This window comes from Anarrhichthys ocellatus, unplaced genomic scaffold (assembly GCF_004355925.1).
Source record: "Anarrhichthys ocellatus isolate YVR2014 unplaced genomic scaffold, GSC_Weel_1.0 scaffold103, whole genome shotgun sequence".
In the NCBI taxonomy this organism is placed as follows: Eukaryota; Metazoa; Chordata; class Actinopteri; order Perciformes; family Anarhichadidae; genus Anarrhichthys; species Anarrhichthys ocellatus.
The window spans coordinates 1,003,920-1,014,378 of NW_022280133.1; positions in this window are offsets into that span (position 1 = coordinate 1,003,920).

Here is a 10,459-nt window from a genome sequence, read left to right on the forward strand (position 1 = left end):
CCACTGGGGATGAAAGTAAAATCTCTAAACTGCAGTCAGACTTTAACGAGACCTAAACTATGAAGTGATCCTGCCAGCGGGTATCATATACAGAGCTCCAGCATTCTCCAAAGACATGAACTGCCAGTCATCTCAGTTATGATCTCACTTACATACAATTACAGTAACTACATTCCCTGACAAAAGTCTTGTCGCTTGGGTACAAGGTGACCTTAAGTGCCCCTCAAATATATTTGTAATCAATTTTTTTTTTACAACAAATGGCTAATTTCAATCCCAACAGCTTTTGAAATAATGTTTTGGTGCCAAACGAAACTGCTGAAAAGCATTCTAACGTTCACAGCTTGGTAAAGCCCACTGAGTCAGTTTTTGCAAAGACAAAAGTCTTGTCGCCTTGTCATATGATGCACCCAATCCTAGATTACAGCCTCACCTGTGATCAATAATTGATCAATCAATTAGTGGGTGTGTATAAAAAGAACCCCAGCACACCAGACCTTCACATCAACTGCAACTTGACCTCTGACAACATGCCTAAGATTCACCCTGAGACCAAAGCGTTGATTATCAAGAGGCTGAAGACCAGATCCACTGCTGAGGTGGCTGACACCTTCAATGTGTCTCAGCGTCAAGTACAAAGAATAAGAAAAAGATTTGAAGAGACTGGAGATGTTTTTGACAAGCCCAGGTCCGGCAGACCCCGCAAGACAACTGCTCGGGAGGACCGTTTGTTGGCTCGAAAATCCAAGGCCAGCCCCTTTTCCACTGCAGCAGAGCTCCACCAGGCCTGGTCACCTCACGTCCCAGTGTCAACCAGGACAGTTTGTAGAATTCTGTCTCAAAATGGCCTCCATGGTCGAATCAGTGCCCAGAAACTAGCACTAAACAAAAGGCAATTAAAAAAACGTGTGGCATTTGCCAAGGCCCACAGCCTGCTAAAAGGATGGACGCTGGAAAAGTGGCAGAAGGTGGATTTCTCAGATGAATCTTCGGTTGAATTACATCACAGCCGCCGCAAATATTGCAGGAGACCTACTGGAGCCCGCATGGATCCGAGATTAACCCAGAAAACAGTTAAGTTTGGTGGCGGAAAAATCATGGTCTGGGGTTACATCCAGTATGGGGGTGTGCGAGAGATTTGCAGGGTGGAAGGCAATATCAATAGCCTAAAATATCAAGAAGTATTAGCTACCTCTTACATTCCCAACCATAAAAGGGGTCAAATTTTGCAGCAGGATGGTGCTCCATCGCATACTTCCATCTCTACATCAAAGTTCCTCAAGGCGAAGAAGATCAAGGTGCTCCAGGACTGGCCAGCCCAGTCACCAGACATGAACTTCATTGAGCATGTCTGGGGTAGAATGAAAGAGGAAGCATGGAAGACGAAACCAAAGAATCTCGATGAACTCTGGGAGGCATGCAAGACTGCTTTCTTTGCTATTCCTGATGACTTCATCAATAAATTGTATGAATCATTGTCGAACCGCGTGGATGCAGTCCTTCAAGCTCATGGAAGTCATACAAGATATTAAATATGGATCTCACAGCACCACTACTTAATTCACTGATGTTATGCAACATATTTTTGTATTTGAAGTAAATTATTTGTTCAATTTTCAAATTACTCTCTGTAGGCGACAAAACTTTTGTCTTGCCAAAATCTGACCTTTCTGTGTTCATTAAATGATCAGTCTTTCTTCAGTGAAGCAAATTTATTTTAGTATATTAAACATAATTTGGGAGGGTTTTAGCTTTCATATGAGCCATTTCTAAAACCAATGGATTAATTAAAATTCAGGTTATAAGCTGTTGTTTCTACAAAATGGATAAGTGACAAGACTTTTGTCAGGGACTGTACACTGCTACCTTCACATTTCTGTGGTATATGATTGACTTTGTGTGCAAGGACGGACAGTGAATTGACTTGTGTGTGTCGCGCATTCTGCTGCCGACTAACAGACTCTGATAACAGGTGAAGGGTTAGAGTGGACCCCCAACCCCGACACACACACAAACAAATAACTGCAGCACAGGTTAACCCTGGAAATAAAGAAATAAAGGCATTGCGTGGAGAACCTGAGAAGAATCTTGAATGCCAGTTGCCGGGAGGAAAGATGGATTGCCTGAATTCTCCACCAATCACCAAACAACACATTGGCTGCAGCATTGATTGATGAAGTATTTAAGTCGTCAATCTCACATCACCTGCTCTCCCCCTCCTACCCCCAAAAAAAAGGCTGTAGAAAAGCTGTGCTGTGTCTGCAGATCGGGTGAACCCTGACCGAAAAGGCCAACTTGGAGCTTTTGGGATCAAACTGGGTTGGTGATGAGGCTGAATATGGTAATATCAATGAGACAAAAAAAGTTTGTTCATTAATTGTTTAATTCTTGGGAGCCGCTTGTGTACATTTGTTCACCACAGAGAGGTGAGGTGGAGGCCTTATAGGGACACGGCCTGGTTCATAAACAGAGCATCGTGCATTAAATCTGTGCTTGTGTGTGTTTCCACCTCCCACATTTAAGCCTCCATTTACCAATCCGCACAGTGTGCCTCGACCGCTGCCGTCGCACTACTGTGTAATAGGCCTCAGCGTTATAGATAACTCAGCCCAATATTATTGATTACAAATCATGATTAACAATAATTTTATTGATAAAAATGGAACATTAGCCCTCACCTCTGACCTTTTTGTACTCTATGATGTATTCAATATCATAATCATGCTTGAGTACACTTGGTTTGAAAACAAAGGGCTGAGGATGGGGGGGTCAATAGGGCCGTGCTCATAAGCGGAGAGAAAACATCACACCTGCAGATATTGTGTTGACAGTGGGTCGGAGAGCAAACACAGAGCCGCTGTCGAGTTACGCTGGAGAGGCCATTGATCCACCAGTTAACCTATTCTCCTGCACCAGTACAGCAGCAAACCCTCAGAGGACAGCGACCCCCCCCCCCCCAAACCTCTGGCCATTGCTTCCCTCTCACTAATATGATACCCCCCGAAGGTTCTCCACAGACCTCATTTCTAATCAATGCATGTGGTTGGTGGGATCATCCTGTCTCTGCAAATTAATGACTTCACTTTTTTCTGTGGTTTCATTCCATCGATTTGTTTTATTAGCCCATTGATCTCCATGCGCCCCTCCCCTCGCCCTCACCCAGCCCCAACCCTCTGCTTCCTCTTTGCTTATCAATATCGGAGCTGATGGCATCAATTCTTCCAAAAAATATGCTTCTTTTGATGACTCTAGGAAAAAACCATGTAGAAGTAGGGAGGGGTGCATCCTGATGGGACCAGCAGAAAAATACAATTCAAACAACCCGGTTCCCTTTATTTTTATTGTCTTTGAAATTAGCTGTTGAACCAAACATACATTTGCTAATAAAACAAGGGCTTTATACTTGTGAGCAGGGGAACATTCAACATCTTTTTATGTTCTCTGTGGGTCCCAAATATGAATATCCAGGTTAAATTAATCTGGTTTTATTACTTAAATACAACTGTCATGGTCTAAATCACTTAGACGTTCATCTGGTCAGGGATCGGCGGTCTTATTAACAGCCATATCTAACTCTCTCCCCTATAATTCCCTTTGAGATCCGAACAAAAGGATAGGAAGTGCTTTGCTCTGACAAGTCAGACTTCACTTCACAGGAGGAATTACAGCTTTTCATTTTCCGTCACTGGAGCGTTTTAGTGAGGTGCCCCACTAGCATAACGATGTTCTTTCTCTCTTGTTTTATGACCATGCACAAAGAGTTGATTCACAGTAATTACATGTGAAAACACAAATGCCGATGTGTATATGTGAGCTCACTGAGAGACAGGCGCAAAAGTACACACACCAGATATTCCAGCGCTGAAAGAAATATATTGCCGGAGCCGTTTGCAGCAGGCGCAAAAGGCTTAAGCCCTGTAGTGAAACGAAAACAAAATCCAGAGAAGAAACACAATTCAAATGTGTGGTTGGTCAGGTCAGCCCTGTGTCCATCAATGCTTCTGTCTGAATCCATTAGAATAAACACTGTTTGCATTCTCTGGGCGGCTGCAGTTACACATTGTTCTCTCGTAGCCACTGCAGTATTATTTCTGTCCTTCCTGAGCCATCAAATAGTGACACATGGCGTCTAAGAAAACAAGCTGAAGTAATTCTGGAGGCCGTAAAAACGTCTTTCCCGGCTCATCCTCCCTCCTCACCGATTCCTCCATCCTCCAGTCTTGTTATCTTGCAAGAGATGTCACTCATTACCCTGCATTGTGAATACATGCAAAATTAGATCAGGCTGTCAATCTGAGGAATCCTCTAAATAGCATTTAGCATTGTAGCATTAAAAGTAAATCCCTAGTGATGTTCAAGAGGCAACAACTTACATTTTGAAATTTCAAGAATGAGTACACCTACGGACTCTGAAAGGACTGAACATTTCTATAATAACACATGACCAAGTCCAGACAATGTTCATGTTGGAAGATGAGAAGAGAGACTATCAAGCACCCCATTCCCCCACCAAACTGCATGTTTATCCAGCTTGTGGGAATTCCTGTTCCTCAGGATGGATCTGGAGTCGTCACGACTGGCGATGTTCCAGTCCCACCCTGCCGGGCTCTTTCAAATCACATCCCACACAGATAGATGATTACTCACTTTCCCTTTACTTGAGACGTTACACTGCGGACATGGTGGTGTTTTTGTATTCATAAATAACAGCGAGGTGAATCCTCGCAAAACCATGCACACGGACACGCACAAACGCGGAATTTATAGTTTTCATTTTAGAGGGGCACTCCACTGATTTTACTCACAGAGTTCAGTTTACTCATCATGAGTAGTTCCACTTGTCCTGTAAAAACAGTTGTATAATGTCTTCTGTGGCTCTGGAAGGGACTTTCCAAAGTTTGAAAAAAACAGAAAAACGATGATGTCTTTATCTTGGCGTGGGCTTGAAATAAAACAAAAACAAAAAATGAACAAAAATATTTTGTTCCAAACTGGGGTTTGAAAGAAGCAGGCATTTGGGGAGTGGGTATCTAAAGAAAGACACCATTTAGTTGCATTGTGGGAAATGTAGGATCAACCGTTGTTGTAGCTTAAACAATACTATGGTAAAAATGATTTTCGCTGTACACATGATTCAAATTCTAGTCTGCAACTCTCTCTCCCTGTGCAAAAAAAACAACATGAAGCAAAAATATTCACACACATATTGATTTATATGGAAAGATACTTTCTTGGAGCATTCACACATATTGACCTTAATTAACAGACCTCTAACGTCCCTCATCTTGATCCTATTATCTGTTATTTAAACCTGGGATTCAGGTCATAAAGATGTATCTCTGAGATTAAAAGTGTTGCACCATTCAGCACATAAACAGGTAGGTATCTTAAGTTTAGGTTTAGCCAGTGCTACATCCCTACATCTCTGTTCTGTCTTTACATTAATCCTTTCAGGGCTTCTGGCAGCAGTTTCCTGCTCTTTCATCTGGCTCCCTTGTGGTAGGACTATTAGCCCAGCCTGTATACCTGCAAATATTTGGGAGGCAGCTGGCTCTGGACGCTCAGTGCCTGCACTGGCCCAGGGGCTGCTGGGACCTGGGAACGCTGGCACCAAATACCGATGGGTAATTAGACCTTCATTCAAGAACAAATGTGGCAAGCATTAGACACAAGGCTCTTTCCGGTTCAATTCATATCTCCATCCTGCCTTCCTTCCCCTCCTAACAACCACGCTCCATCTTCACTCCCCCCCCCCTTTCTCTTGTTTTTGTTTTTCCACTCACAATCCTAATGTCAAGTCAATAAGTGACCCAGGCTTGTTGTTTTTTGTTTCTTTCTTTCCTTTAGATGTGATCAAATTGGGTTCTAACAGAGAGATAAAAAGCTGTCAGTCAGTAAGGAGAAGAAATTACTCTAATTTCTGCCGTTTTGAGAATCAAAGCCCATTAGTTTGAATAGAAATGACATTTGGGAAAACAGAATTATTCCAAACAGCAATCGGACGGTGCATGTTTTTTTAGTTTTAATTTGTCACCCCACAAATTCTTATTTAACACTGGTAAAACAATGCAAAATTATAGATATGACAATGCTCTTTTAATGTTTTTCAGAAAATGGAATTTCAGATTTTTTGTGTTTAAAGTGTAAATATAAATAAGTCATGAAAGTACCCAAGTTCTCGTTCACTCGAGACATATTCATCAATAAAAGCCGAAGTGCAGTATAACAGCCTCTCTTGAAAACATTCATTAAATGTATAATTTCTAGTCCTGGTACCCGTCCTGAACATGTTATGAACTGAACATGTTTACAGGGCTCTGCTGATGTCATGTGATGTGCCACGATGTCTTTCTCAGCTGTGAGAAACATGACAGCGGCTGTTTCTCATGTAAGAGGGAAACTATGAGTGGCCCCTTCCAGTTTTGTGGTGAAAGGTGACATAACCCATAATTCCACTCAAACCACAATGTTCTTTAATCAGACGTTCCTCTCTGATGCTGCGAGGTTGGTTCACATAACATAAAGCAGTCACGATAACAAATGACTGAATGGCTGTAAATACAGAGAAGTATCCCAAAGTGTATTCCAAAGTGTCCAATACTGAATAAATATATACATCTAACTAAAATGGAAGGAATCTCTGCATGTATGTATGTGTGTGTGTGTGTGTGTGTGTGTATGTATGTATGTCTGTCCTTCGATTTTCTCGACTACCGTTCATCCGATCGCCTTCATACTTGGAGGATGTCCCAAAGTCGCACGCAAGCTCTTGATATCTACGGGACTTATCTATTAGTTATGCCTTGTGTGTAGTACACAGCTAGCTGTAGGGCTGCCAACGAATACTCTAAACTTAAATATACAGTATATTTGAATAGTAAAAGAAACTGATGTACGAATATGAAAAATTAATATTCGATTGTGGGAAATAAAAGCAGAACTACCGCAGCTGTTTGCCGTGTATGCACTGAATGTACCGCATGACCCACACTCCACTTTCATTGATTGGAAATGACGTACAAGGTTAGGTCAAACTGAACAAGGAATAATCCAGTTATATTTTGGTGTTATTTACTGGAAATTACATACAATATAGCCAACAGCAAGTAGGAAACTTTCCAGCAAACTCCCTCCAGCCAGCCTGCAGCCAGATAGGACACGGTGTCATCGATATAATTCCCAAAAATAAATACTTGAATAGTACAAACTTGTGTGTTTTTTTTAAAACAAATATGTGTGAAGTTGTTTGGATCAGCGGTTCTTAAGAAACAATACTAGAGGCCAACCAATAGGCCATTCAGATTTTTTAAAAGGAACTGCAATAGTTATTAAATGAATAGTCACATGAATTAAACGTTTACTACATAATAATTAACTAAATTGTGAACTCATTTAAGAAATGATTAAAGTTGAGCTTATTTTATTTCTTTAGCTCCAGTCAGCTAAAGGAAATGCTGCTACGGAGGCAACTAACTAACTGGTCTGTGAGCTTGAATTATTACTCAGCATCAAAGTAAACAGTCAGTGATACTGCAACACTCAAACGGTTTATGTAGAGTTCCTTCAGCAGTGTTGTGATTTTAAAGATGTTTCTTGGAGAAAGATATTTTAACAGATTTTTGAAAAAGGATATTTTGAAATCTAATTCCTGTAATGAAATAGAAATGAACTATGAAAATGGTCTGAGCTTCAATAATTTTGAAAATTATTTCACAATGTATTGGTTAATTTGTATTTTTATGTATTTATCCATGTGCTCATTTATTCTATGATGTCTTACTATTTTTTTACTTAATATTGAACACTTTGGGTCTCTGTACATAGGGGCATAAACGTGGGTATAAAACAGCTAAATTCTACTAATTATATTGAAAAATATTTAAATCCCTTATTAAATCACAGGTATGAGGGAGGCTTGAATAGGCTGACAGGCTGCTCTTTGCTGGGCAGTGAATGGAACCAGAAGCTGCTTTTAGCGGCCAGGGAAAAACACTAGGTCCAAATTAGCATAAACAGGAACACAAAAGAAAAAGGGGAGAGGAGCGGAAACAGAAAATTGTGCTGTCAACAGGACCCCCCGGTGAGGAATTTCAATTTCATATATCTAATTATCCCTGTCAGATGGAAAGAAGTGACAAACAAGCTGTCTTTGTTCTCTCTCTTTATCTCCCGCATCTCTCTCAATTAATTTCAGCATACAAATATGACTAATTGTCTCTCTGCAGCTCTGCAGCAACATAAATAATAATTTCGGCCCATGATGGAGGGTGGGTGGGATGTTCACGCATCAATTTATGATATTTGAACACAATGGATTGTGCATAATTCAGGTGATCACGTTAGCAGGCCAATGCAACCTCTCTGTAGGCATCACCCTCTGCCCCCACAGTCTTGTAGCCCACACAATACCTCTATACTTTCCCTCTTTTGTCAACCAGAGCGTTACAGCCCTCATTTCTGTCATTGGGATTGTTTCTTTGTTTAGAATGATGATATTAGCATCAAAATCAGACAGAGAGAAAGAGGCTGCAATGATGACTGATTTATGCATAGTTTGTGCGGAGAGACAAACAACACCAGACACCATCTACTGCGCATTTTAATCAGATATGCGTATGTTTAAGTTTGTTATTTCAGTCATTCATGTGCTAACTAGCTTGAAAAATCTCATTTCGCCAACACCCAGCACTGGGCAATTAAACTTCCTCAATGGATTAGTATATTTTCAAAGTTAGCTTCGGGAGTGAAAGGCGCTGACAACATGGCATCCTATTGGCTTGAGGTTTTAAGTGTCATGTTAGCTGTCCAATAGAAAGCCAGAAAAAAAAATCTGTGCGTCTGCGTCAATAATCAATTCTGCCAAAGTAATAATTTACCTGAGGGCCTACAAATGGCTAACACGGGAACTCTACATGCTAAGTCAACCATATGCAAAGCTTTGGATCGACCACTCACAAATCTTACTGTTGCAGTGGATTAGTAAATAATATATTTTAGTGTGCTTAGGGACTTTGCATAAATGTTAGCGGAACTAAGTACCGTAACTGTTACTGGGGGAACTGTTGATGTCGAGAGACGGTGTCGAGGCCATACATTACCCCCGTTGTTTTCCTGGGTCCGGCTTCACATGGGAGTCTCTCTAAATTCTGTCAATTTACAATTTAAAAAGCGTGCACCGTGTAGATTTGACTTCATGATGTTAAATTGCCTCGGTTCAGTGTTGGAGCGCTGATGCAGCTTCAGAAATGAAGTTGGTGAAATCAAGGACGGAGGACTGACTGAAGAAGCGCTCAGCTTCTCATGTATCACTGGTTCGCTGTGAAGGAACTTATTCCTCAGTAAAAAAATTTGACTCAGTAGTTAGTTTTCCATGATGATGCTTTACTTTGGGCCGGTACAAAAGGATATAAGTATGAGGTCATCAGGAGTCAGGGATAATAACTACTTTTTAGCCATTTAGTATAATGTACCACTTTACTTAAAGGTGCACAAAAAGAGTAAGTGATGATTGAATAATAAGTAACCACTGAGTTGTTACACATAGTTTTGTGCCACTCAGGAAGTACTCATTAAGAATGTGGTCAGTATGTAATATTGACGATTTTATGAATATTATCTAATGAATCATTGATATAGTACCTTCTAGTCTGTTGTCTAGTAACTCAGCATTCCATCTCCATTCTGAGATATTATTTGTATGATATAACTTATTGACATTTCATTCATTTTCAGATTGTTCCTGATTCGTTCCTCACTTGTTATTTAGTAGCTGCTTACAAGTTTGTGTGCAGTAATTTAAAGTGTTATCGCTCTTTTTACACAGAAACACTAAGACTACCTTTAATCAAAGTGTGTGTGTGTGTGTGTGAGTGTTTTTACCCTTTATACAAATTGCTTTACCATGAGAGTATTGCACTCTGGTTTACGTTTAACTCACATTAAGGGTTTTTGACTCTGACAGTGATTGTATAATTAATTGGTGTCCTATTCATTCCCAGAGACCTTGTCTTTTCCCTGCGTCTCAAAAATGAAAAATAAATAAATAAATAAAGCAAGGAGGAAGGCCAAAAATATGCACTCCTGCTGAAAAGACGTTTTATCAATTATTGACACTGACTTAAAGAGCCCTTGAAAGGATAGTGCTAAAGTGATGACATTTTTTATTCAATCAAATCCTGAAAAAAAAAACAGCAAAACATGAAGACATAATGAGCCAAACATCCAAAAGTTGTCTGAACAAAGCTGCAGTTGAGCCGCAGCACTCCCAACCATAAAACATACTCACTCATTCACCCGCTGCTGAGAGGAGGAGGAGGGGTTGGTATTGTTACATTTCATTAGAAACATTCCTTCTCTGTGGACTCTTGACCAGTGTTGCTATGTCATTATAGCTGACCACATTTCATATCAACCTCTCTCTCTCTCTCTCTCTCTCTCTCTCTCTCTCTCTCTCTCTCTC